The following is a 26,059-nucleotide window of genomic DNA, read 5'->3' on the forward strand; positions in this document are numbered from 1 at the left end:
ATGACAATTACAATGGAAGTTAATCCTTTCATTTTCAAAACAAGATGGAATGGAATGCAACCCCCATTCGAATTAAATTCATGTCTATTAAGGACATACACAACGTACCTTACCTACTGATAATTTTCCAAGATATTCTAAATTTAAACTTATAATATCATTAAATGTTCTTGGACAAAAAATCAGCATGCGTTTCCAGGGGTTTTGAAAAGATATCGAATTTTGAAAATTTTTGCATTATTTAAATAAAAATGTACAAAAATTATAAAACATGAATTCCAGATTTTTTTCCATCAAAAATTGTTTAAGAAGAGGTGTACAAATCCATATATAGACATTAAAAATATTGCACACAGGCCCTTCATTTAGTGGAACTCTTCAACTCCAAGGCAGAATCCAAAAAAGTTAAAACTACGTTGCGTATGACCTTAACATGAAAGTCAAGAAATTTTACTGAAATTCTAAAGGACATTATGTACTCCTTTAATTAATATACTATTATATGAACCTTTCTCCTTCCACAGAAGCCAATTTGGATATAAAAGCATAAAGTGTACACTTAAACTTGTTTTATTTTCTTCCTTGCATGGTCATTTCAACATAAAAGTATTTGTACATACATTTTAAAAATTTGTATTATGACAAGGGATAATTTTCACTGAGTGATTAACAAATTCTTCAAAATTCTAAACAAAATATGATAAATCTTCTACAATTGTTTCTATTAAAGAGCTTAACATTAATGGACTGAAGAAAATAATGCATTCCTTTTGAAAATAAAATAACCTAACAAAACCTGCTTCAGCTGTGTATTGTATATGAATATCCATCCACTGATCTCCAAGTAGACATGATTGAAGAATTGTGGTTCTATGAACTATCATTTGGCAAAGAAAAATTCTGTACATTTTAGTTTTAAAATTTGGTCATTTTTTGTATAATTTTATAAGGAGCTCTCCTTCTAAAGGAGATCAATATAGTCTAAAATGGCCACAACCACCAGCCATATATAAATTTCCTTCTTATGAATTCTGGCATGTGGTAATTTGAAGAAAAAAATGAATTGAATCTAAATGATCTAGGCCACACTAATGAAAATTTTTGTTCGTCGGACCCACGCGCTTATTTAAACAAAACCATACAAATAATATTAATTTCAATTTCTCGCACCATAGGAATTCTGTGCTATTTTCTGTTCCATTTCCGCTCTATTTATTGTATTTTATATCTGCTTACTCTGTAAATCAGAAAAAATATAATTGTCCGCTCAAATTTTCACGCTCCGCCTAAAAAATTGCCCAGCAAAGAGTAATAATATTATCATTTAACTGCTTGTACTTTTTTTAAATCAAATGTCCGACGAACAAGAAATTAAATTGGTGTGGCCCTACATAACTTTTTAAGCTTTGTGAAAAATGGTAACACTACATGATTGTATATATAAAAAGAATAAAATTACATGTACATGCATTAATATAAATTATAAGGCAAAATAATCCATCTTTAGATCTATGGTATTGTTGATATAATATTCAGACATAAAGTTCTTTAATTTTCTTTATGACTAATGCCTTCATTTTTTTACTTCCTTAATGTCAAATCAAATCCTTTAATGGTAGTGCTTTGGGTCATGTTGCTGTGAAGATACATCGGAAATATGCAGTTTTCTTCTTCTCCCTGTCGTTTGGAGTTTTAAGGTACCGAGATAATACCTGAAATTAGAAAACATCATTTCTGAGCATTTAAAGCAATGTAATCAAGCAAATTCAAATAATTGTGGTCCCTCGCTTTCGGTGTCTTAGTTTGTAAGGTGCTATTATATATAGCATATTGTGTTAAATATTAATTCCCTATCATATATTGTCAATTCCAAAGCAATATTTTGAATTAAGGTCAAATAAAAAGGTCAAGGATTATAATCATTCCAAGGTCCGAAACATCTCGATCTTGTCTCACAAAAGGGACATCAAAAATGAAAACCAAAATCAAAAGTTACAATGAAAACAAGAGGCCCATGGGCCCACATCGCTCACCTGAGCACATGGGCTAGTTAAAAAAACACAAGTCAGCTCAGTATTGAAGTTTACTTGTTGGGAGGGGGGGGGGGATGAAATTTTTTAATACTTGAGAACTCGCTTGATTAAAATTATATGTTATACATGTACTGCTGAAAATTCACTTCAAGTGAGTTTTTTAACTGTAGATATAACTAAAAATGGTTGGGAGGTGGATAAAATATACACTATTTTATACAGAATAAGTCCAGAATTAGGAATGGAAAGGTAGTTGATTGACCAATGCTAGAAAATGGAAAAATTTTCCCCAAAAGTGCGCAAACAATGCCCCGTAAATTCCACCTTTTTTGCATTACGGGACCTGTAGCGTTAGAGTCAGACAAATTATAAAACCATAGTGCTACAGATCTGCAGCTAAATTTTGCCATACTTGAAAAGAAGATTTGTCCTACATATTACTTGATCTCCCATTGTGACCCCTCGTTAACCCTCCCTAAACCCAAGAGATCATGTTATGAACAAACTTGAATTAACTCTGAGGATATTTCCATATTAATATCACAATCATAGCTTTGCTGATCTTGAGCAAAGGATTTTAAAAAAAAATTCCTATATATTTCTATATAAAAATTTGATCAGCCAGTGTGGCCCTGCCCTACCCCCGGGTGTCATGATTTGTACAAACTTGAATCTACACCACCTAAGGATGCTTCGACAAGAGTTTTATCTTTCCTGGCCCAGTGGATTTTTTAAGATTTTTCCTATATATTCTATGTAAACCTTTGATCAGCCATTGTGGCACCGCCCTACCCCGGTGAGTCTTGTTTTCATTGTAACATTTGATTTTGGTTTTAATTTTTGATGTCCCTTTTGTGAGACAAGATCGAGATGTTTCGGACCTTGGAATGATTTTAATCCTTGACCTTTTTATTTGACCGGGGCTCACCTGAGCACATTGTCTAGGAAAAAGCACAGATCAGGTCAAAACTGAAAAATTGAGAGGCGGGGGGGGGGGGGTTTCGCGTGGTTATGATTTGAACAAACTAAAATATACATTAAGGGGGTTGATTCCATATAAATATCACTAATCATGGCTTTGAAGTACTTGAGAAGAAGATTTAAAAAGATTTTCATATATATTCTTATGAAAGAGTTTCATCGGCCATTGTGGCCCCATCCTACCCCTGGGGGTCATGATTTGAACAAACTTGAATCTACACTACCTGAAGATGATTACACATGAGTTTCATCTTTCCTGGCCCTGTGTTTCTTGAGAAGAAGATTTTTAAAGATTTTTCCTATATACTCCAATGTAAAACTTTGATTGGCCATTGTGGCCCCACCCTACCCCTGGGGGTCATGATTTGAACAAATTTGAATCCACACTACCTGAATATGATTCCGGGTGAGTTTCATCTTTCTTGGCCCAGTGGTTCTTGAGAAAAAGATTTTTAAAGATTTTTCTTATATACTCCTAGGGAAAACTTTGATCAGCTATTGTGGCCCCATCCTACCCCGGGGGTCATGATTTGAACAAACTTGAATCTACACTACCTGAAGATGATTACACATGAGTTTCATCTTTCCTGGCCCAGTAGTTCTTGAGAAGAAGATTTTTAAAGATTTTTCCTATATACTCCTATGTAAAACTTTGATCGGCCATTGTGGTCTCACCCTACCCCTGGGGGGTCATGATTTGAACAAGCTTGAATCTACACTACCAGGGTCTGACAAATCCCATTGCCCGACGCCCGGGGCTAGTGAATTTTTAAGGGGGGAGGCAAGTGAATTTTTTTAATAGGTACATGCCCGTGGGCAAGTGACTTTAAAAAAAATCAATAAATATTTTTAAAAATGTTATAGGACAGGAGTCTGAAGTTCTTATCGTCAAAAAAAAAAAAAATCCGGAAAGAAATTTTCCTACCTTCAACTAAAATACACCATGATGGCAATATGTTTTGGGGGGACACACTTAAACTAATAGATCTGGGCTTGGCCTAAAAAATCTCGCAACAAATTCAGTATTCGGAGCGTTTTACTATTTATTCAAGTTAAGAAATCCAATCTGCTTGACGACTACAGGCCGTTTCTGGCCCTTTTTCCACTTTAACAGCTCATCCTGGACTCCATGCCACTAAACTGGAAGTAAATCTCGCAGTGTATATTTGACGTCTATGAACATGATCATGATGATGAAAGCTTGTTCAAATGAAATAAAATAAATAATTATTCAACATATTTTGATTCAGTTATTTTAAACATATTTAAGAAAACTTTAAAAGTTATCAATTCTTTTTCTTACTTGTAAGACGATATGTACCAGGGACAGATAATTCTATTTTTACACGGTGCCAAATTTAAATCATTGAAAAGCCAAGTCAACAAAGAGCCAAACAGCTTGTCTTACCGACCTGATGAGGCATTATTTTGTTTTAAAAATATATTTTTTTTTAATTGATCACATATGGAAACATAATATTGTACATGAAGATTTACATACAATTTTTTTCTTTTCTTCAATTACGTAAAATATTCACTGCGGTGTTCACTTCCAGTTTAGTGGCATGGAGTCCACTCCATACTCCACTAATCAACCTCTTTCAAATGACACCAAGGTCAATGACTTTGTGACCTTGACTGTGACCTTAATGCTAAAAATAGCTTTTTCCAAACTTTGTTGCCGCCGGGCGCATAGTGTTTCACAAACACATCTTGTTTTTTTTTATGGTCTACTTACCCTCTATACTAGTACTGTGTGTACATCTGTCCTCCACATTCAGCTTAAGTACAGGATCTTGGCTAGAAGTTGACAAAAATTCAGGATACCTGTAATTTAAAGAAATATCAGTAAGAATGTGCTGCAAATCACATATTCCATATAATATCAAATATGACACTATACCGGGGCAAAAAAAATATACATGACTGTACTCATGTTTCCTGTCACCTGACCTATCCTCCATTTTACTCTCCGAACCAGTTTTTTTTTTTCACGTTTTCATTTTTTTTGCTATTTTCGATAGAAATGTTTAAATCGGCCAACAATATTAAATGTTTTTTACAGATGAGTTTCAGAAGCGTTTTAATACAAAACTTTGTCAAAAAAAATTCAAAATGCTCAAGTTTTGGTCTAATTTCACTTAACTTGGCACACAAGTTATAACTAAGGTTGAAGAGTGATATATTTTTTAAAAGTGGTTTTTGATTTCAAGATCAAATTTGGTGGTTGCCAAAGAAAGGTCTTGTCACAAAAATACAAATCAGTGAAATTATTCAAAATGCTAAGCACACAAAGATCTAACAGGATTAATTCTATTTATGTATTTTAAAAATAGAAATTTTTGTGAAATTCTTTTTTCCTTTACAGTTTTTAAAGATTTCAGTATAACAATAGTGAATACACTAAGATACATAATTCTGTGTATCGGTTTCAATTGATTTGATGAACGGTGTTGCCATATAAAAATAGAAAATTTGTGAAATTCTTACAAAATTTTTTTTATCTAGTTTTTTGATTTCAATTACTTGGCACACAATATAAACATAATTTGTAAATGAAGATTTCAGTGAAAGTGTTGCCTGGTTACTAAAAATATGAAATTTGTAAAATCTTTCAATATGTTATCACTTACAGTTTTGGTCTGATTTCAATACTTGGCAAAACCTGTACACTAATGACACCGGTCATGATTTCGATGAACCATTGACTGAAATTGAAATTTAATTGTTGTTACTTTCCTCCTTTGTTTTGACAATATAAGTTGGCAAGCATACAATTTTTACGGTTTTTGATTTCAATTTTTAATTTCTACTAAAAATATAATTCTGTAAAATTGTTTCAAAATGCTATTATTTTATTATTGGATGTATAACTTGGCCACACAAGTAGAATACTTAAGATACATACACATTCTGTTTATTGAATTTTAATTTACTGATGAACGGATACCTTTGAAAAATAGAAATTAAGTAAAATTGTTTTCCTCCTACATTTTTTGATTTCAAAATTTTACAAATATGAACATAAATGACTTTAAAAATATACATTATTCTATTTAATCATTTTATCCAACTTTCTCCTTGCAACAGTATCCAAGTCTCATAAGACTTTTTTTTTTTTTTCATTTTTTTTGCTATTTTCCCGAAATGTTTAAATCGGCCAACAATATTAAATGTTTTTACAGATGAGTTTCAGAAGCGTTTTAATACAAAACTTGGGCAGACCTGTCAAAAAAATTATTGAACATACCAATGAGAAGTATGAAAGCCCTAACACCAACTGTGCAAAAGTTATAAGTTATAACTAGGTTGAAGAGTGATATATTTTTGTAAAAGTGGTCAAACTTCAAGGTCAAGAGGTCAAATTTGGTGGTGGTGGTACCCAAAGAAAGGTCTTGTCACAAGAAATACAAGTGTACAGCAGTGAAATATGAAAGCCATAGCCCCACTCACTCCAAAGTTATGAGCAAGGTTAAAGTTTTTGAGGACAAACAGCCAGATGGACTACAGGGCAAAATCTATTTACCAATACGTCTTATTTCAACTATGGAAGAGTTTAAGATTTTAGTGCGCTCCTCTGTAAAAAAGTTGCAGAGTGTACAAATCTTTCAGGATTTCTGGGACAAACGTAACATAAACATGTAAACAATATGTTGGATGTCGATGAACAAATCCTAACAAAAATCAAATGAATCATTTTATTGTTGTGGACTTTATACATGTTATATGCATGAAGAGTAGAAAGGACAAAAATATCAATTTTTATCTATTGTTTATCATATGTATTTAATTATCATCTAAATATAATTCACATGCTTTGGAAATGTATTTTATTATTGGATGATAAATGAGATGGGAGTCCGAGAACATAACAAGGGATAAGCCTATAGCGCAACAAACATGAAGGTGAAAAAATTAAATCTCAATATGTTATGTCGCGACTACCAATGAGTACCTCGCAGTTATCTAACTTACCTCCGCTCTTTTGCGAGGGAGTCAAGAAAAGTCTAAATTTCTGGGGGCAAATGACATTGTTTACATTAGTGACAATCGAATGATTCGAACAATTTAATGCCAAAATCACGATGTTTTGCCAGATATTGAATTCCAAATAGTAGATTGTCAAATAAGGAAAGTTAAGAATATTTTATATACTGAAAAATGTGACGATTTTCAATGAAAATTTAACTATAAGAGTCCGCTTAATTAAACATATCTTTAAAAATGTGACAATTTAGGATTGGCTCCTCTCAAAAATGTATAAGGCTGGTTCAGCGATTGTCTAAAAAGCGAGGTATTCCACCAGTTTTATGATCTGTCCTTATAAATGGTACAATGATCGATCTTGCATTAATTGTATTGAATAGCACATTGCTCCCACCTAACAGATGATTCCTACCTCCTTCATGAAAGAGTTCAGCTAAGTTAAGTAATCGCGATATCAAGTATTGTATCAAAATTTTCCGAAATATTTCATCTAAAATTAAAGTATACTTTATGTAAATCTGTCAAATCTCTACAACTTATACATATCTCATGAAGATTGAACCATTTTTGGCCTGTAAAATATAAAATACACAAGATTTTTTTTTTGGTTGAGAAAAAGGGCAAATTGAGTCATTTTTTCACACTTTTAGTGTTTAAAATTGGACAAATTTATTAGTCCATTATTATCAAATTAATCGGAATCAAACACAATCACTTATATATTCTTATATAATTGATAATTTTAAATGTTATAAAAGGTTAGATTTATTCATCCTTAGAAGTATTTTAAAAAGACAATGCACCAGGATATGGATATAATAATTATAACCTCTTCACCATGCACGTTCTCATTTTGTTTAATGCTGATTAAGAGTGATGTCCCTTTGGTGAAAAATATAAAAGTTAAACCTGTTCGGCTTGAGAAATACGGCTTGAAAAATGTAATAGTTTCATTATTAATGATAATATTTACAAGTTCGATTGTGCCAATTTGGGCCTTTAAACGAAAATTTTTCGATAGTCAGCGACTATCATAACAACACTACACACTTTTTAAAACAATGTTTTGAAATGTATGAAAAGTTGTTTCACTCCACTTTTTCTTCAATTTTTCCTCAAAGTTTGCATACAAAATGAAATATACTATTTTCATTTCCAAAATTATGGAGTAAAAACCCAATAAACCTTTTAAAAAATTATAATTTTATGATATAACTTTTGTATCTTTGGAGAGAAAACTTGAAGTCCACTGAGTCAATGGTCATATCACAAACATAACAGCATGATTTAAATGCCAATCCTGTATCATGACTTGTGTAGTCATAGTGGTTAGCTTGCTAGTCTCAGTAGAGAATGCTATTTCAAGATTTTTATTGCTAGGGTTCAATCTAATGGATACATGTACCACATTTTTATATATGTGATAGTCAGTTGGTGAAAAAACTGCAACAAAAATTGCGTACAGATCTATTCTGAATAGAGTGGATATATAGGAAGTTGACATCGAATTTGCATAAAAATGAATCTCACTTCACTTTATATAATATGCCTCGACAAAGAGTTTTAAAAAATTTCAAACTTCTTGCTACCATAGTAGTTGCTGAAAAAAAAAAAACATAAAAATTTACACGCAAGATAAACAGGAAGTTAAAAAATTAAATCACCATTATTCAAAAAATACTTAATGCCTTGTACCATAATCCCTACCCCCAAATTTTTGCCCATCTATGGGTTAAATGACCTTGAAATTTATTTAAATTATTGAAAATCATTTATAATTCTAATTTAGAAACTCCAATTGTTTTTGATATACAAGATGATATCCTTTTAAAATAATTTAAGATATTTTACAATACAAATTGGATTATTTAACAAATATTGCAAAAGTTGACTTCAAAGTTAACACCAATAAAACTAAAATTGCTAACTTGTGAAAGGGAAATTTCTCATTACATTAAATGGAATAACATTTAAAATCGCTGTTAACTTTTAAATACTTTTTTGTAAAAACTTGTGGGGAATATTTATCTTTGCTATGACTTGTGGGGAAATACACTCACTTAACTATGAATGCACTTGGATATGTTTGACTTGTGGGGAATTTTATCAATGCTGACTTGTGGGGTTTTAATCACTTGTAATAGGTTATATTTTTCATTGGTGACTTAAAATTTTGTAAGCATATTTTGCATCAAAGTCATCAACACAAATTTTATGGTATATTGAATTAGGTCAAAGATAATATTTCAATTAATATACCCAATTAGAATGATACAAAATGGTATGAATTTTTTTACAAAGGGATAAAATCATCGAATTTGTTAAGTGTTTTAAAGAACTACAATAATCCATGGACTTTTCAAATTATATTGAATGAATGTGGACTTTCTTATATTTGGCACAGTATTCAACCTGTAAATGTATCATGCTGAAGAAAATAGTGTAAAAATTTGTTTATGATCAGTTTAAATGAAGTGGTATAAAGTGAAAAATTAAAGGTCTTAATTATAAATATACAAAATCTTTTTGTCTAGAAAAGTATTTATATTCTGCCTTTTAAGTACTGGAAAACATTTTGTAAGTTTCACTTGTAATAATAAATTAAATGATTTGGAAGATTGGCAAATAAAAATCATTGAGAAAAAATTTTAAATTGTGTTCCAAAAATGAAAAAAAATTGGTGATGATTTTCATTACTTATTTAATTCAACATTGTGTACAATGATTCACTTATTTTGAATTCAAGGTTATTATTATTATCAAAAATTATTTACATCCAAATGTGTAAAGTTTGATCAACTTTTTAATACAAAAAATACAGTTAAATTGACAAAACTGTTAAATTTATAAAAATTATTTTTGAGAGAGTTGGCTCTGAAATTCATTTTAGTTTTGTTAAACAGTACTTTTTTCTTTAAACGTAAAATATGTTTAACTATAAAATCTTTCTCAACACTGTTACTTATGTCAATAAAGAATAATTTCATTCATTGTCTATAATTTAACTTCACACTCAAAAACATTAATTTCTCTCTAATTTGAATGCAATTTTTGTTATCAAAACTTAAAAATTAATTATAATTTACTCATGGGATTTTAGGATTTCTCTAACGTACATTATATTTTTATAATTGCTGTCATCAAGTTAATGCTTAAAAAATAAGTATTTAAATAACAACATTAATAAGGACAAATCAATACTCTTACATTGAATGTTAAATGAATAGTACACATTTTAAAATTTCACTTAAATTAAATGTCACAGTGACTTGAAATAACAATTATTATTGCATAAACTGAAGTTTGATGATTGTAAATTTTAGTTTTCTAGTTATGGGCCGGAAAGGATTTTTGATCTATTTTTGTGGGCAAATGACACACATTAGTGACAATCGAATGATAACAATTAATGACAAAAACGATTTTTTGCCAATATTGAATTCCAAATAGTAGATTTCAAAGTTAATGAGCCGGAATATTTTATATACTGAAAAATGTGACGATTTTCAATGAAAATTTAACTATAGTAATACGTTAATTAAACATATCTTTAAAAATGTGACAATTTAGGATTGGCTCCTCTCAAAAATGTATAAGGCTGGTTCAGCGATTGTCTAGCGAGGTATTCCACCAGGATTTTTTACTTATCTGTCCTTATAAATGCTACAATGATCGATCTTGCATTAATTGTATTGAATAGCACATTGCTCCCACCCAACAGATGATTCCTACCTCCTTCATGAAAGAGTTCAGCTAAGTTAAGTAATCGCGATATCAAGTATTGTATCAAAATTTTCCGAAATATTTCATCTAAAATTAAAGTATACTTTATGTAAATCTGTCAAATCTCTACAACTTATACATATCTCATGAAGATTGAAGTTTTTGGCCTGTAAAATATAATACACACGCGAAAAAGGGCAAATTGAGTCATTTTTTCACACTTTTAGTGTTGTAAAATTGGACAAATTTACTATTATCAAATTGAATCGGAAGAACACAATCACTTATATAATTATATAATTGATAATTTTAAATGTTATAAAAGGTTAGATTTATTCATCCTTAGAAGTATTTTAAAAAGACAATGCACCAGGATATGGATATAATAATTATAACCTCTTCACCATGCACGTTCTCATTTTGTTTACTGCTGATTAGAGTGATGTCCCTTTGGTGAATATAAAAGTTAAACCTGCTCGGCCTGAGAAATACGGCTTGAAAAATATAGTGATCTATCGATGATAATATTTACAATCGATTGTCGCCAATCTGGGCCTTTAAACAACGATTTTTCGATAGTCAGCGACTATCATAACAACACTACACACTTTTTAAAACAATGTTTTGAAATGTATGAGTGGGTCTTCACTCCACTTTTTTTTTCAAGTTTATCCTCAAAGTTTGCATACAAAATGAAATATACTATTTTGATTTCCAAAATTATGGAGTAAAAACCCAATAAACCTTTTAAAAAATTATAATTTTATGATATAACTTTTGTATCTTTTCGAGAAAAACTTGAAGTCCACTGAGTCAATGGTCATATCACAAACATGATTTAAATGCCAATCCTCATCAGGACTTGTGTAGCATAGTGGTTAGCTTGCTAGTCTCAGTAGAGAATGCTACTCAGGATTTTTATTGCTAGGGTTCAATCTAATGGATACATGTACCACATTTTTATATCTGTGATAGTCAGTTGGTGAAAAAACTGCAACAAAAATTGCGTACAGATCTCGAGACACGTGGATATATAGGAAGTTGACATCGAATTTGCATAAAAATGAATCTCACTACCAGTATATAATATGCCTCGACAAAGAGTGTTAAAAAATTTCAAACTTCTTGCTACCATAGTAGTTGCTTAAAAAAAAAAAACATAAAAATTTACACGCACAGATAAACAGGAAGTTGATGTGAGATTTCCTAAAAAAATAATGCCACCATTATCCCTCAATATGTAATGCCTATAGAAAGATAGACAGACATGCTAATTCCAATTTACTCCCCAAATTTGATTGAGAATGGGTTAAAATAATTGTATGTTGTTATTGAATATTCCTCACAGTTGACTTGTAGGTAATACTTATCATTGCTGACTTGTGGGGAATATTTCTCACTGTTAACTTGTAATACTTTTCATTGCTGACTTGTGGGGAATATTTCTCACTGCTGACTTGTGGGGAATATTTCTCACTGTTAACTTTGAATAATACTTTTCATTGTAATACTTTTCATTGCTGACTTGTGGGGAATATTTATCACTGCTGACTTGTGGGGAATATTTATCACTGTTAACTTGTAATACTTTTCATTGGTGACTTGTGGGGAATATTTATCACTGCTGACTTGTGGGGAATATTTCTCACGTAGGTTATATTTATCATTGCTGACTTGTGGGGAATATTTCTCACAGTTAACAATTTTAGGTAATATTTATCACTGCTGACTTGTGGGGAATATTTCTCACTGTTCACTTGTGAGGAATACACATGTATTGACCATTGCTTTACCCTTAAAACTTTGTTTCCATATAAATGTTGCCTTTGAACCCAACCAATAAATGTACACTTCAGTGTATATTGCTGACTTGTGGGAAACATTTATCACTTATTGGGAAATGCATTATTTTATTATACATGAACATTACAGATAAAAATTATTTTTCAACAAATAAAATAACTATCAAATCTTAAAAAAAATCAATCATCAATATTAATAATTGTATTGAAACTACATGTATTACTAATCTAATGTTTACAAGTCTTTTAAATCAAAGCACATTAATTTTAAAAACATTTGTTTTCCTTCACTAGATTTAAAACAAATTGCAAATTTTAATTTTCTCAGGTAAAAAAAATGTTTTCAATTCAAAAATAATAAGTATGTTGAAAAGGATAAAAAGTCATAAAATCAGGAGACAGTATATATAAGTACTAATTTAATCATTGATGGATTTAATTGGCCAATGACTAATTATTATTAACCAAATTTTGATTATATTTTGTAAAATTTTCTGATTATTGTTACACAGTTAGCATGGTTAGCACACATGTATATTTTCTGACAACTTCTCAGCATGTTCATGAGGCTTTTAACCTACTTTGAAATCATGAACAAGGACCAAATTTTTTTTTTTATTTTAGATATACCGGTTTATATACTTCTATGTACATGTATTAGGCTTCATAACATACATGATATCAGCATGCTTTTTTTTATTATTTCTGTTTTTAGAGCAACGGAAGTACTGTAAACCAACTTTTATTTGAGTGCAAGAAATATTTGCCAGTTTCATGACCTACATTTACTAGTGAATAGTAAATTATTAATTGCCCTGAACTATTAATTTTGCTTTATATTTGTAGAGAATGTTTCCTTTCATTAGTCACGGAAATTAATCAACACAGATTAGATATGCAAATAAAAGATGACACAAATAGGGTACATGTGTACTACCTGGTAGTTGGTTTACAGTACTGCTCACATATAGAGTTCAAAATGAGATTTTACAGCTATCTTGACTTACCAATACTAAATCCTTCTGTTTCCATACACAAATCCAGACAAAATGCTTTCAGTTATAATACTCTAGTTCTTTACATCCTTCATGTCCATGCAAGCGTGTCTGTTGACTTTGACTCCAAGTCTCAGTCTCTAACATTTTCAAGAATAAAGTTGTATAATTTGCTCTTGTGGTGAAAAACCCCAAAACCTGCAATGATAATTTTGCTTTCAGTTTCAAGATTTCATTGTATATTTTTTTTTAAGTGTTCATATCTTTACCTATAATTACAAGACAGGTATATCTCCACATCACTCAATAGTAATTTTTGACCCCATGCGGCATGCCAAAATTAAGACTTAATGTATGCCCTTTCCTGAACCATATTGTTAACAGTGGGTAGGTAGGTATGAAAAATATTTTACTTTTTTCCTTCTTGTGACATGGCCCAGAGAGCTTTCCCTTTTAAATCAACCGTACAATAACTGCGAAACAGAACACTTTCTCGTGGATGTTTGATGAGCAGAAACTGTTTTATATGCAAAAAATCAACGATACAGTACAACTTATTTTTAGGAATGACAGAAAACTGAATCAATACCTTAAATGATAGTCATTGAAATTGCATGATAGTGCTGTTAGTATTTATTTAAATTTAATTAAAATGAGAATAGAAATTTACAGCGTAAAGTTACCAGAGGCAGATTAAAAATTTTTAGAAAGGAGGAGTGGGTGCAGAAATCAAATGGTTTTCTTAAAAAAAAAATAAAAGACCAAAATCAGGAAGCATTATCAGACCCAAAACTTTGAGCGCGATCGTTATATGTAAATAAATTTAAAAAGGTATAAATTCAGTTAAGCAAATATAAATAATTATGAATAATAGATATTGAATCTTAAAATCTCAACATTACCTTTCAATTTTATAACCAATTTTAAATTTTTAATATGCTCGCTATCATAAAAGCTGATCTAATTGTTATTACTATGTTTCTCCATTTCCTCCAATTCGCATTATTTTGTATACCACGCCCAATCATAATTCAATAGTAATTGAGGTTTTGAAAAGGATTTTTAGTTATTTTTTACATATGATTTTGTTTCTTATTTATTCCATCAGCATCTAAACCCCAAGGCCAAGGTTTGAATTGTAACAAATTTTAAAAATAAAAGGTGATCTTTAATTAACAATCAAAATAAGTATTTAATTAAAATGAATTTATTAGACATTTTAATTGGGCCTAAATAAATAAGTAGTGTGTTTTCAGCATGTTTAGTTCCCCGCCTAACTCTAAGAAGTATAGGAGCCGACCCTCAATATTTTTTCTGCTAATATCTTTCCATGAGTAAACTACTGTATGTATACTTTAAAATGCAGGCTTCATATTTTAGCGGCTTTGGTGCAGACAACAATGCACTAATTCATGAATACTGCTAAGAAATCATTTACATATTGATATATACAATACACCGCACATACATGTGTAGCGCTAATTTATGATTATGCCAACCCAGTGATTATGCTAAATTTTGAAAGCACCAAATTATATACACATATTACAGTATTCGGAATTCCAGTTTACAATTAGAAATGAAATCCCAATCTTGATCACTTCCATGTTTGAGAAATGCATATCTTACACATATTAATCAGAAATATTTTGACAGTGAAATCCTGGGGGAAAGTGGCAGCGTGCCTGCCAATAAAATGTTAAAATAAAATAAAAATGTTTTTCCTACCTACCTACCCTATCTTTTCTAAGGTTAAAATAGGAAACACTATCTATTTATCTTGGCCTTAGCAAAATAAAAAAAAATACTTATGATACATCGATAATGATGGTCTAAAATCATGAAAATATTTTCAGTAGGGCAATCAGGATGAATGTAGAACAGGGTGCAGGTGAAAGATAATGAAGGCAAATGGACACTATGCAAACCAACGCATGCGAAGAAATATATACAAGTAGGAAGAATGACTTGATAAAAAAACGATAACTAAATCAAGCTTTTTTTGGAAGAATTAAACATGTTAAATAATCTAACCAAGCTAAGAAATTTTAGCTACGTAAATCTATAAATGTACTGATTTCAATGGACCTTTTGAAAAGGTGGAGTTCTCTGTGATACATTTCTGACACTGAGTCAGTGTGTGACTGACATCGTTTATAAATACACGTACAGTTTAAGTCAGATTAACTTTTACAATTAATTCGCCCACACAGGCCTCACTAAACAGCTAAAGACCAGACAGTCGCACCGTCTAGCATAATTTGTATGGGCATGAGGAGGATAGTCGCGTTTCACAAAAAATGGGGACAAGCCTTAAACGCTTACCATATCCCGGGGGTGCTGAATTCATATAAATCCGTAGTTTGTTCTTACAGGATAGCCATTAGGCCTATAAACATGATACAATTAAAAAAAAATAACCGAGGTCTAGGTCGGGTCAAACTTTCCCAAAGTTTTACGTGCATTCATTATTAAATGTTACTTTACGAACGTCTGTAAGAAATAACTGCATGCATGATTTACGTAGTTAAATTAAGTTTTCAGCCTATAATATCTTTAAAATATGATAAAAAATCTACTTACCACATATTCTCGGAGCAGCCATTGCCCGCAATAAATTGGTATCATATGGGGACCAGTTTAAATTCCGCTGCGTTCCGAATGAACATTTCCCAGCATCCTCAAACATTCGTTTTACGGTGCAGTGAGAAAATTACTGCGAGTCAATTTTACGGACTTATGGGGATTTTTTCAAAAATGACCACAAATCGAATAAATATTATCAGTAGAACACGTAGAATTCAAAAAACCCCATGACCATATTTGTGGGGAACTGAAAAGCAAAAGAGAGTTCCCCACAATTCTGAACTTTCCCCATAAGAAAGGTCCTTTGTCAGGTGTGAGTTCCCCACAAGTCGGTGAGCGCGAGTGCTCTCTCTCTCTAAAAAATTAAACTTTATCGTGCTCTACGTGTCGTCCTAAACTGGTATTTAAACCACTATTCACCTCTTATATAGCCTTGCTAACGAGACCGGTTCTAAAGAACCACGTGATATACACCAGGTATTCGAATGAAAACCTTGTAATTCCGAAAAAGTAATTCATTATCACACCAAGTAGAAATTGATTTCTGTCTAATTCGTTCCTCAAACGAAAGAAATCATATTTCTACTCTAAATCCATTTATTACTTTCAAATGAAAGTACAATAAAAAACAAACACACCATTTGGACATAGCAACGACACGCAGTAGCTCTAAATACAAAGAACGGGAAAATGAAAGTATAAAATCATTGATTTTAAATTCAATCCAACAAAATTCATTTAAATCATAAGTCATTCAATATTTCAAACAATAAAAACATAAAATTTTACAGAAATTTTCCAATAAAATGTTTTGAAAACAATTGAATAATCACCAAAAAGAAATACATGTATTCACTCCATTACTTTTATACAAACAAACAACAACATTCTATGCATGACAGCCAGCCGTGCGTGCGCCGGACGCCGTATTTTATTAACAGTACATCAATATACATATATATAACACAGGACATTGTGTATGAGAAATAAAAACATCAAAATCCCCTAAAACTGCTGCATCTATTATAATTCTAAAATATTCTTTGTGATAAACATGAAAAGCATCAGAGCCGGCCAGGAAAAACTAGAGATAAAAATAATTTTTAAAAAACTCTAGAAACCTGTGTCCGTTGCCAAGTGCCGCTGGATGCAAAAAATGTTGCGACGGACCTCACGACCTACCAATAAAACCCTAAGAAAAAAAAATCAAATATATGTATATAAATATATTCACTTATACCCTTTATACATAAATTAAAAAAATTTAGCTGTTGCTCGCTTAAGTCGGCGGCTAGAAGTGACCAACCTTTAAAAACCAGTTCTCTACTACACCTCAAAATCAATTTCTATTGGTCACTCTCTGACCAATCCACACAACATGCGTATAAACATCTTGTCATTAATACAACATTTTCCCGCTATACTAGCGAAACGCGGGAAAATATCAATACATGTATATCCATCCGAAAAAAAAATTCAATACACCGCCGTCTTTTGAAAATCCATAATGCAATTCACCATGTGAGTCTGATTGTAAAAGTCTTGATGTTATGCACACATCCTATCCATACATCGATAAATGCTTGCTGCACTTGAGTTTTGAGTATAGTTTCAAGTCAAATTCAACGCATACCATACGATTTATCCTGAAGTCCCAGGGAAGAAGGCTTCAAATATATCAAATGAATTCGACACAGTCATACATAGAAGTATATTCATCATCCAATATCAAAATAGCACAAAATACACATTCCTGTGAAATATCTTGAATCCCATCTCAATTCCTTGGATATGTGCCTCTTTGAAACTCTGTCATTATTGGTACACCGATTAATACCTCATGGTGCTTGAATTAAACGTAAGAAGAATATAACCAATAATACCTGAAAGAACAGATTTGATGTTAGAAAACTGATAGATACATATATCTTGTAACTCTGATATTTTAGTAAATATGTATAGGATCTCTTTTCTCTCTCTCTCTTAATCTATATAAAAAAAAATCAAAGTCATCATCATTGTGGCTAGCAAAACATGCATACTATCATTAAATGATAAAATAAATCAAAATTCCACCATTAAGTTCAAAATTTATGAATTGCACCAATCATTTTTTTTTTTTTAAATTAAGAAAAATATGAATGTGTTTGTATAAACATCCATTTGATAATCAAGTTATGATAACCTTATTTTCATCAGAATAATCAACATTTACTTTACTATTTGTAGAAATACTTCCTACTGAAAACAATCTCACGAAATGGCATCAAAACAAATATGGTTGATAAACATCCATAAAATCATTTTATGATATAATTTATCAAAAAGTTCAAATTCCAATAAAATTTTACTTTATTTTCATCAGAATTATCAACCTTTACTTTTACTACTTATGTAGAAAAACTTTCTACATAAACAAATCTCGCCAAATGGCATCACCACAAATGTGGTTGGATACAAATCCATACATTCATTTTATGATATAATTTATCAAAAAGTTCAAATTCCAATCAACTTTTACTTTATTTTCATCAGAATTATCAACCTTTACTTTTACTACTTATGTAGAAAAACTTTCTACATAAACAAATCTCGCCAAATGGCATCACCACAAATGTGGTTGGATACAAATCCATACATTCATTTTATGATATAATTTATCAAAAAGTTCAAATTCCAATTAAATTTTACTTTATTTTCATCAGAATTATCAACTTTTACTGTACTTTATATGTAGAAATACTTTCTACTTTAACCAACTCGCCAAATGGCATCACCACAATACGGTTAAAAAAACATCCATAAATTCATACTATGTGAAAAATTTATCAAAATACTTCAAGTTCCAATCAAATTTTCTTTGATTTCATGAAAATTATAAACGTTTACTTTAATATATACCAAGAAACACTTTCTATGGAAACTTTTACTTTAATATATACCAAGAAACACTTTCTATGGAAACCAGTCTTACTAAATGGCTTCATCACATATGTGGTTGGACAAACATCCATAAATTCAAACTCGTATGATAAAGAACCCACTTTCTACTTTAACCAACTCGCCAAATGGCAACACCACAAATGTAGTTGGATAAACATCTATAATATAATATCATTTTATGATAAAATGTGCAAAGCATTCGAATCCAATCAATTTCTATTTCATAGTATCAGCAATATAATGAAAACAATCTTTAATAAATTGCCAAATGACAATGCCATATAAATGGTTGGAAAACATTCATAAAAGCATGATATGCTAAATTGTGCCAAAGTTATTCAAATTCAAACCCAACTCAATATTATTTCAAACAGAAATATTAATTTTCATTTGACTATTTTTGTACTTCTCATTGTCTACTGAAATCAATCCCGCCAAAAACCAAACACCACAGATGCGTTATGATAAACATCCATAAAATTTTTTATGCTAAGCTGGGTTAGAGTTGGAATTCCCCTCAAATTCTATTTTTGTTTTAAATTAAAAAATAACAGCTTTTAAATAGCTACAGTATTATAAAAATCACTTTCCACTGAAAACTAATTTCAATAAAAGTAAATACTCCAAAAATTGTTGCCAATTAATAAACATTCATTAAATCATTTCATTATAAAATGAAATATATCAACGTTATCAAAATTCAAATCTTCCAAACACCAAACACGAAAATTGTGCAAAACAGCTCATGAAATTAATATTCAGAAAAAATTTAATTCAATTTTGGTGAATCATTTTTAAAATTAGAATTCATTGACAAAATTTCCTTTTTACTCGAAAATCAAAACTGACAAAAATTCTGTTTCTGTTATCAAAACTTTTTAGAATTGAAACTAAATACTTAGATCTCTTTTTCTAAATAACTCAATCAAGCCAATTAACAACACTTCAAATACTGCAGAATTATCATTCCTATAAATATTTTATACCATCTTGATCTTTTTTTTTTTTTTTTAAATTAATACTCAATTGATAAATTTCAATTCTAAGTAGATAATTCAAATGAGACCTTAATTTAACTACAATGAAAATCTGTCCTGCATTAATCATAAGACAAGTAGAACTCGTTTTATTCTATAAAATTTATATGTCATTAATACATATACTTGGTTAAAAGATACCAAACAAAAATTATCTATGCCCCATACTCTACTATAAGGATTCATGATTGAATGATCTACTAAAATAAATCGAAAAACGAATTATTATACTCAAAGTTCAGAATATGAAATGCTTCTCTTTTCCATTGTGATGGAGTCTGCATTGAATTTAACTTTCAATTGGCATAAAACGCAAAGAAAAAATCTACCGTACTTCTCTGGAGATCTTAAAATCACCTTCTTCATTATACTCATCGTGATACCAACCCCAACATGTAACCACCTGAAACATAAGAATATACTGTTTTCTCTTCAACATATCTAAAACTTTTCAATTTAGTAGCACATTTGACAAAATGGCAAGAAACTGAAATTGAAAAATAAATTCAAACAATTTTAATTTATCGATATTTTCTATACTCAGGAAATGTCCATGTTATAATGCTGATGCATTTAGTACGTTTTAAAATGATAAGCAAATATATTTAATTGGATATAAGTGCAAATATAATATCTTATAAATTCTATACTTGTATTAATTGAAAAATAAAATAAATTAACGTAACGTATTTGTTTTGCTTTTCAGAAACACCAGTTTTCTTCCTTTAACAATTCCATCTTTCTACAAAACAAATTATCTATTTCTGGAAATAACTTCTATTATCATATACTGACTAGAATTAACGAATCTCATAATTTAATACAATCATGTATTTGTTTTCAAATTCTCTCTCTTACAAACCTTGTTATCACTAATTTATTACTTATTCAAAAACTGATCAATTGTATTCTCAAATGAATACTTATCTTATAAAAACAAGATCTAAGATGGCTTTTCTTTGATGACCTCGTTGTCCACACTGTCAAATCTCTCTCCAACTCTATTTTCTGTGATTTCATATCATCTACAATGGCTAAACATGTCGATGAACCACGTCCTACGCCACTTCGTTCTGCATCTGGAATTTAAACTTTATCGTGCTCTACGTGTCGTCCTAAACTGGTATTTAAACCACTATTCACCTCTTATATAGCCTTGCTAACGAGACCGGTTCTAAAGAACCACGTGATATACACCAGGTATTCGAATGAAAACCTTGTAATTCCGAAAAAGTATTTCATTATCACACCAAGTAGAAATTGATTTCTGTCTAATTCGTTCCTCAAACGAAAGAAATCATATTTACCTACATAAAGAGAGTTATGAAATAAAATTCATAGACTGTGTTTTCATTAGGTTGCGTGTCATCGACCTCTAAATATTTTCAATATTTGAAGTTTACAATAGTGGCAAACAAGGAGTGCACTTAATTGTCGATTTCTTTTTGTGATTGCCGATTTCTTTGTGGAGAAATTGTAAAATAATATTGAAATTTTTGAAATAGTCTATTGAACTAGCAAATATTCTCCTTACCTGTAGATTAGTTTTATTAATTATTAGATTGATCTATAGATAAATATCTGAGAGGTTTTTCCTTTTTTTCTCTTAATCACCAACACATAATAAACTTAATAGCTTATATGAAACATTTTATATAAAATATTTTATAAAACAATTTTATTTGTTTGATTTTAGGTGAAGTTTTATATATAGTGTGTGTGTGGGATTTTTAAATTTTTTTTTTAAATTTGAATGTTCAGACACCTTGGGGTCATTACTAAAGACTATACTGTGTATACCATGTACTGCATGTATATATTACGCCTGGTCACAGCCCATTATTCCTCTAAGGTAGAAAAACCTCTCAATCCACATAGAATATACAAAAAATACACCAACACGGTAGCAGGTGTCTTTGCGACACGTGTCTCCCCACCTTTGGCACGTGAGGACAGGTGCCCGCGAGTGGGGTTCAAAGAAAAGGATTGAAAATTTGATCAACTTACATACTACTTTTATTTAAAAAAAAAAGTTCTAAATCACAAATTTAGCACATTATACATCTCAATACTAATATAATTGATCATATTGCTAAAAAGTATAGGTACCGCGTTTTCAGTAATATTGTATTAATTAACATCACGAAATCAAGATATTTAAAAAAATAAGTATTAAATAAATTAAAAAAGCCTACACATAATATGCAATCTACTTAAAATGAGATTTTCCATTCGCTCCCAGGGTATTGTTTCACAAAAACATACTTTTTACATTATTTAATAAGTCTTCCTCGTAAAAATAATAAGCATTTTGGTAACAAATGAGAAGATTTAATTTTAATTAGATTGACATAATATGCTGCAGATCTTAAGAACCATGGCATCAAATGTTCAGGACATCTTTTCTTGCAATATTTTTTATACTGTAAACCCGCTGCTTACGAATAAGATTAACGCCTGTTAAACGAATAAAATGTATTATTTCATGAGAACGGAGATAAAAATACATAATTTTTATATGTAGATATTAAATCAATGTAATTATAAAAACGACTAGTAACTATTGCACTATATATCTATGTCGAACACTGAATAGTAAGAAAAGCATTCTAGTCAGTATGACTGTGTTGTTAACAAATTGAATTATTGAAATGATATCCATTCACAGGCGCGTAGCATCGTTTTTGAAAGTGGGGGGGGGGGCAGCCAGAGAATTTTTTTTTTACTTACCTGAAAAAGTTGACAAGCAAAAGAAAAAAAAAGAAAAAAAGTTGCCCAAAGTCGAAAATCCTATATCGTGTGTGTGTGTGTGTGTGTGGTGGTGGGGTGGGGTGGGGGGTTAGGTATACTTTTTCTCAGTGTCAACTACTTCAGTCGCCCGCGTGGCGCAGTGGTTAGAGGGTTAGAGCGTCTGCTCTATAGTCGCGAAGTAAGGAGTCAATCCTTACGTCGCGGGTTCGAATAGAACTGCGGGACGTGGAGACCGGTCCTTCGGATGAGACTGTATAAATCGAGGCCCCGTGTCGCAGTAGGGGCTGGCATGAAAAAGATCCCTCACTGCTCAAAGGCCCTGAGTGCCGAGCATAGGACAAAATTTGTAGCCCTCCACCGGCAATTGGTGGCGTCTCCATATGAGTGAAAAATTCTCGAGAGGGATGTTAAACAATATACAATCAATCAACTTTCAGTAACAATTCTAATACTACATTTTTGGTACATCACTAAAAGTGTAGGGGGGGGGGGCAACCAGGCTGTCAATTAACATTTCCTATAGTATAAGTAAGGTTGGGGAAAAAAGGGGGGGCAGCCTTCCTGCCCCCCCCCCCCCCCCCACCCCTGTTGCTACGCCCCTGATTCAGGAATATAGATACATGTGTAAGGAATATAAATGCAAATCTTGCTATCCCAGATAATGTAAACGTTCGCTCTCGTACTTATCTGTATTTCATGCACCAGGAAGACGCACTAATTTTATTTTTTAAACAAATTAACATTAAATGTAATTGTAGACAGAGGAACCTCCATTTATAACCCTTGATTTGTTCTCATACGGAAGTAATATTTTGTGAAAATAATGTGTTATGAAAAGAATAAATTCCCGAGGGGGAGTCTCGAGTTGGGTAATGTAGAAAATCCTGGTGAGAGGAATCGACTTTGTTTAAAAATGATAATTTTTTAATTCCAGCACAATATGAAATAAATTTATATGAAGCAAGGATCTTGTATAAAGTGCTTATCATTAATATCAATATCGGTATGTGTAAGTTTACACAGAGCACATCTCAAAATCTGAATATGAACTATTAGATATTTAAAAATAAAACCATTTTTTAAAATGTATAAGTAAATAAAAATATCATATGAGTTGATTTTTCTACCCTTTTGAAAAAAAACCCAGTTTCAGTTCGGTTTCAGCATGCGAAAACCATACAGAATCGAAATCAATAGTAAAAAGATCATATGAGTTGATTTTTATACCCTTTTGAAAAAAAAAATAATAGAAAACGTTTCAGTTCGGTTTCAGCATGCGGAAACCATATGGAATCGAAATCAATAGTAAAAGAATCATTTGAGTTGATTTTTCTACCCATTTGAAAAAAAAAATAAAAAAGTTTCAGTTCGGTTTCAGCATGCGAAAACCATACAGAATCGAAATCAATAGTAAAAAGATCATATGAGTTGATTTTTATACCCTTTTGAAAAAAAAATAAAAGAAAAGGTTTCAGTTCGGTTTCAGCATGCGAAAACCATACAGAATCGAAATCAATAGTAAAAAGATCACATGAGTTGATTTTTATACCCTTTTGAAAAAAAAAATAAAAGAAAAGGTTTCAGTTCGGTTTCAGCATGCGAAAACCATACAGAATCGAAATCAATAGTAAAAAGATCATATGAGTTGATTTTTATACCCTTTTGAAAAAAAAATAAAAGAAAAAGTTTCAGTTCAGTTTCAGCATGCGGAAACCATATGGAATCGACATCAATAGTAAAAAAAATCATTTGAGTTGATTTTTCTACCCTTTTGAAAAAAAAAATAAAAAACAGTTTCAGTTCGGTTTCAGCATGCGAGAACCATACAGAATCGAAATCAATAGTAAAAAGATCATATGAGTTGATCTTTATACCCTTTTGAAAAAAAAAAAATAAAAGAAAAGGTTTCAGTTCGGTTTCAGCGTGCGGAAACCATATAGAATCGAAATCAATAGTTTCCGGAAACTGAAACCTACTGAAACTAAAAAGTATCGTTAAATTGACATTCCATTAAATTTTACATTGGTTTCCGTTTTGTGGAAACTATTTGGAAACAAACCTAATAGTTTCAGCATACGGAAACCCTACAGAAACTTGCTGAAACTATTATATAGTTTCCGCATTGCGGAAACCATACAGGAAACTTCAACGCCAAGTTTCAGCAAGGTTTCCATATAGTTTCAGTTTTGCGGAAACTGGACTTTTCACCCAGTGTTTGGATTAAAATCCTAAACATAACATATATATTACATGTACCTGATATTCAAATGTTATCCTGAAAATTTTCTGAATCATGAGGAATGATTGATAAAGGAGGGGATTGAATGTTGTCATCAAGCTTTTTTTCTTCAATTTTTCAATTTACCAAAGTTATTAAAGCTTCTCTGCAGTTTTGACAAATTGCTGGAGAGTAGAAATGAATTTGACAACAATTGATTTTTAAAGTGGTATCTGAAATGTTATTATATCATGAATTAATTGTAATAAAAACATGCATGTTTTATGGATGCTACATGTAATATGGTATAATTTATTTTGTTCTTAAATTAAAATTATTAAATAATTCTTGACTATATGTAATTTGTACATCGTCCTTGACATGTAAAGTATACAGCATCAGGATGATCTTATCTGTACAGATCAATCCTGTAAAGCTAAAACTATTCATAAATCTGTGCAAGATTGATATGCCTGTAAAATATTGCTGAAAAAAAGTGGTCAGCAGAGAAAAAATTTGAGACAGAAAGGCTATACCTTAGAAAAGTCAATAAAGACTGACAATTAACTAATAAGAAAGTACACACAGAGTTGTCATATTCTTACACCTTTAGATAGATTTCTTTACCTAATTCACAGTTAATTACCTTGCAGAGCAAATAACTTGTATCAAGGTCCAAAAAATTTTACATAGTATGACAAAGTAAGATCTAGAACACGTTTCCTTCACTTTATTAGCTGTAAATCTGTTTGTCTACATGTACTGATTTAATTTTCATAATTCTGCACTTAAACTTTGTGATCAATTGTTTGAAATATTCTACGGTCCTGATGTTGCTTAAGATTTCAACAAATTTAAACAACTATTCAGTCATCATTGGCAAAAGTCAAAGGTTTAAAATTTCCATGGTATGATTTCTACAAATCCTTTTTGTTAAAATAGAATGGACACAAACATATACTGAAAGGAATAAGAAACACAGGGTCCAGTTAACTATAGTTAA

General features: G+C 30.8%; 1 long non-coding RNA gene across 1 annotated transcript; it reads right to left on the bottom strand.

The window, feature by feature from the left end:
• Positions 1-554: 554 nt before the first annotated feature.
• On the bottom strand, positions 555-13,713 carry LOC134254312 (uncharacterized). The gene is made up of 3 exons (XR_009989297.1): positions 13,534-13,713; positions 4,753-4,841; positions 555-1,712 (listed from the first exon to the last, which is right to left on the bottom strand). It is a non-coding gene; the product is annotated as an uncharacterized LOC134254312 (long non-coding RNA).
• Positions 13,714-26,059: the final 12,346 nt, after the last annotated feature.

Source organism: Saccostrea cucullata, unplaced genomic scaffold (assembly GCF_032062105.1).
Source record: "Saccostrea cucullata isolate Sc308-1 unplaced genomic scaffold, CSIRO_AGI_Scuc_v1 ctg1284, whole genome shotgun sequence".
NCBI classification, from domain to species: Eukaryota; Metazoa; Mollusca; class Bivalvia; order Ostreida; family Ostreidae; genus Saccostrea; species Saccostrea cuccullata.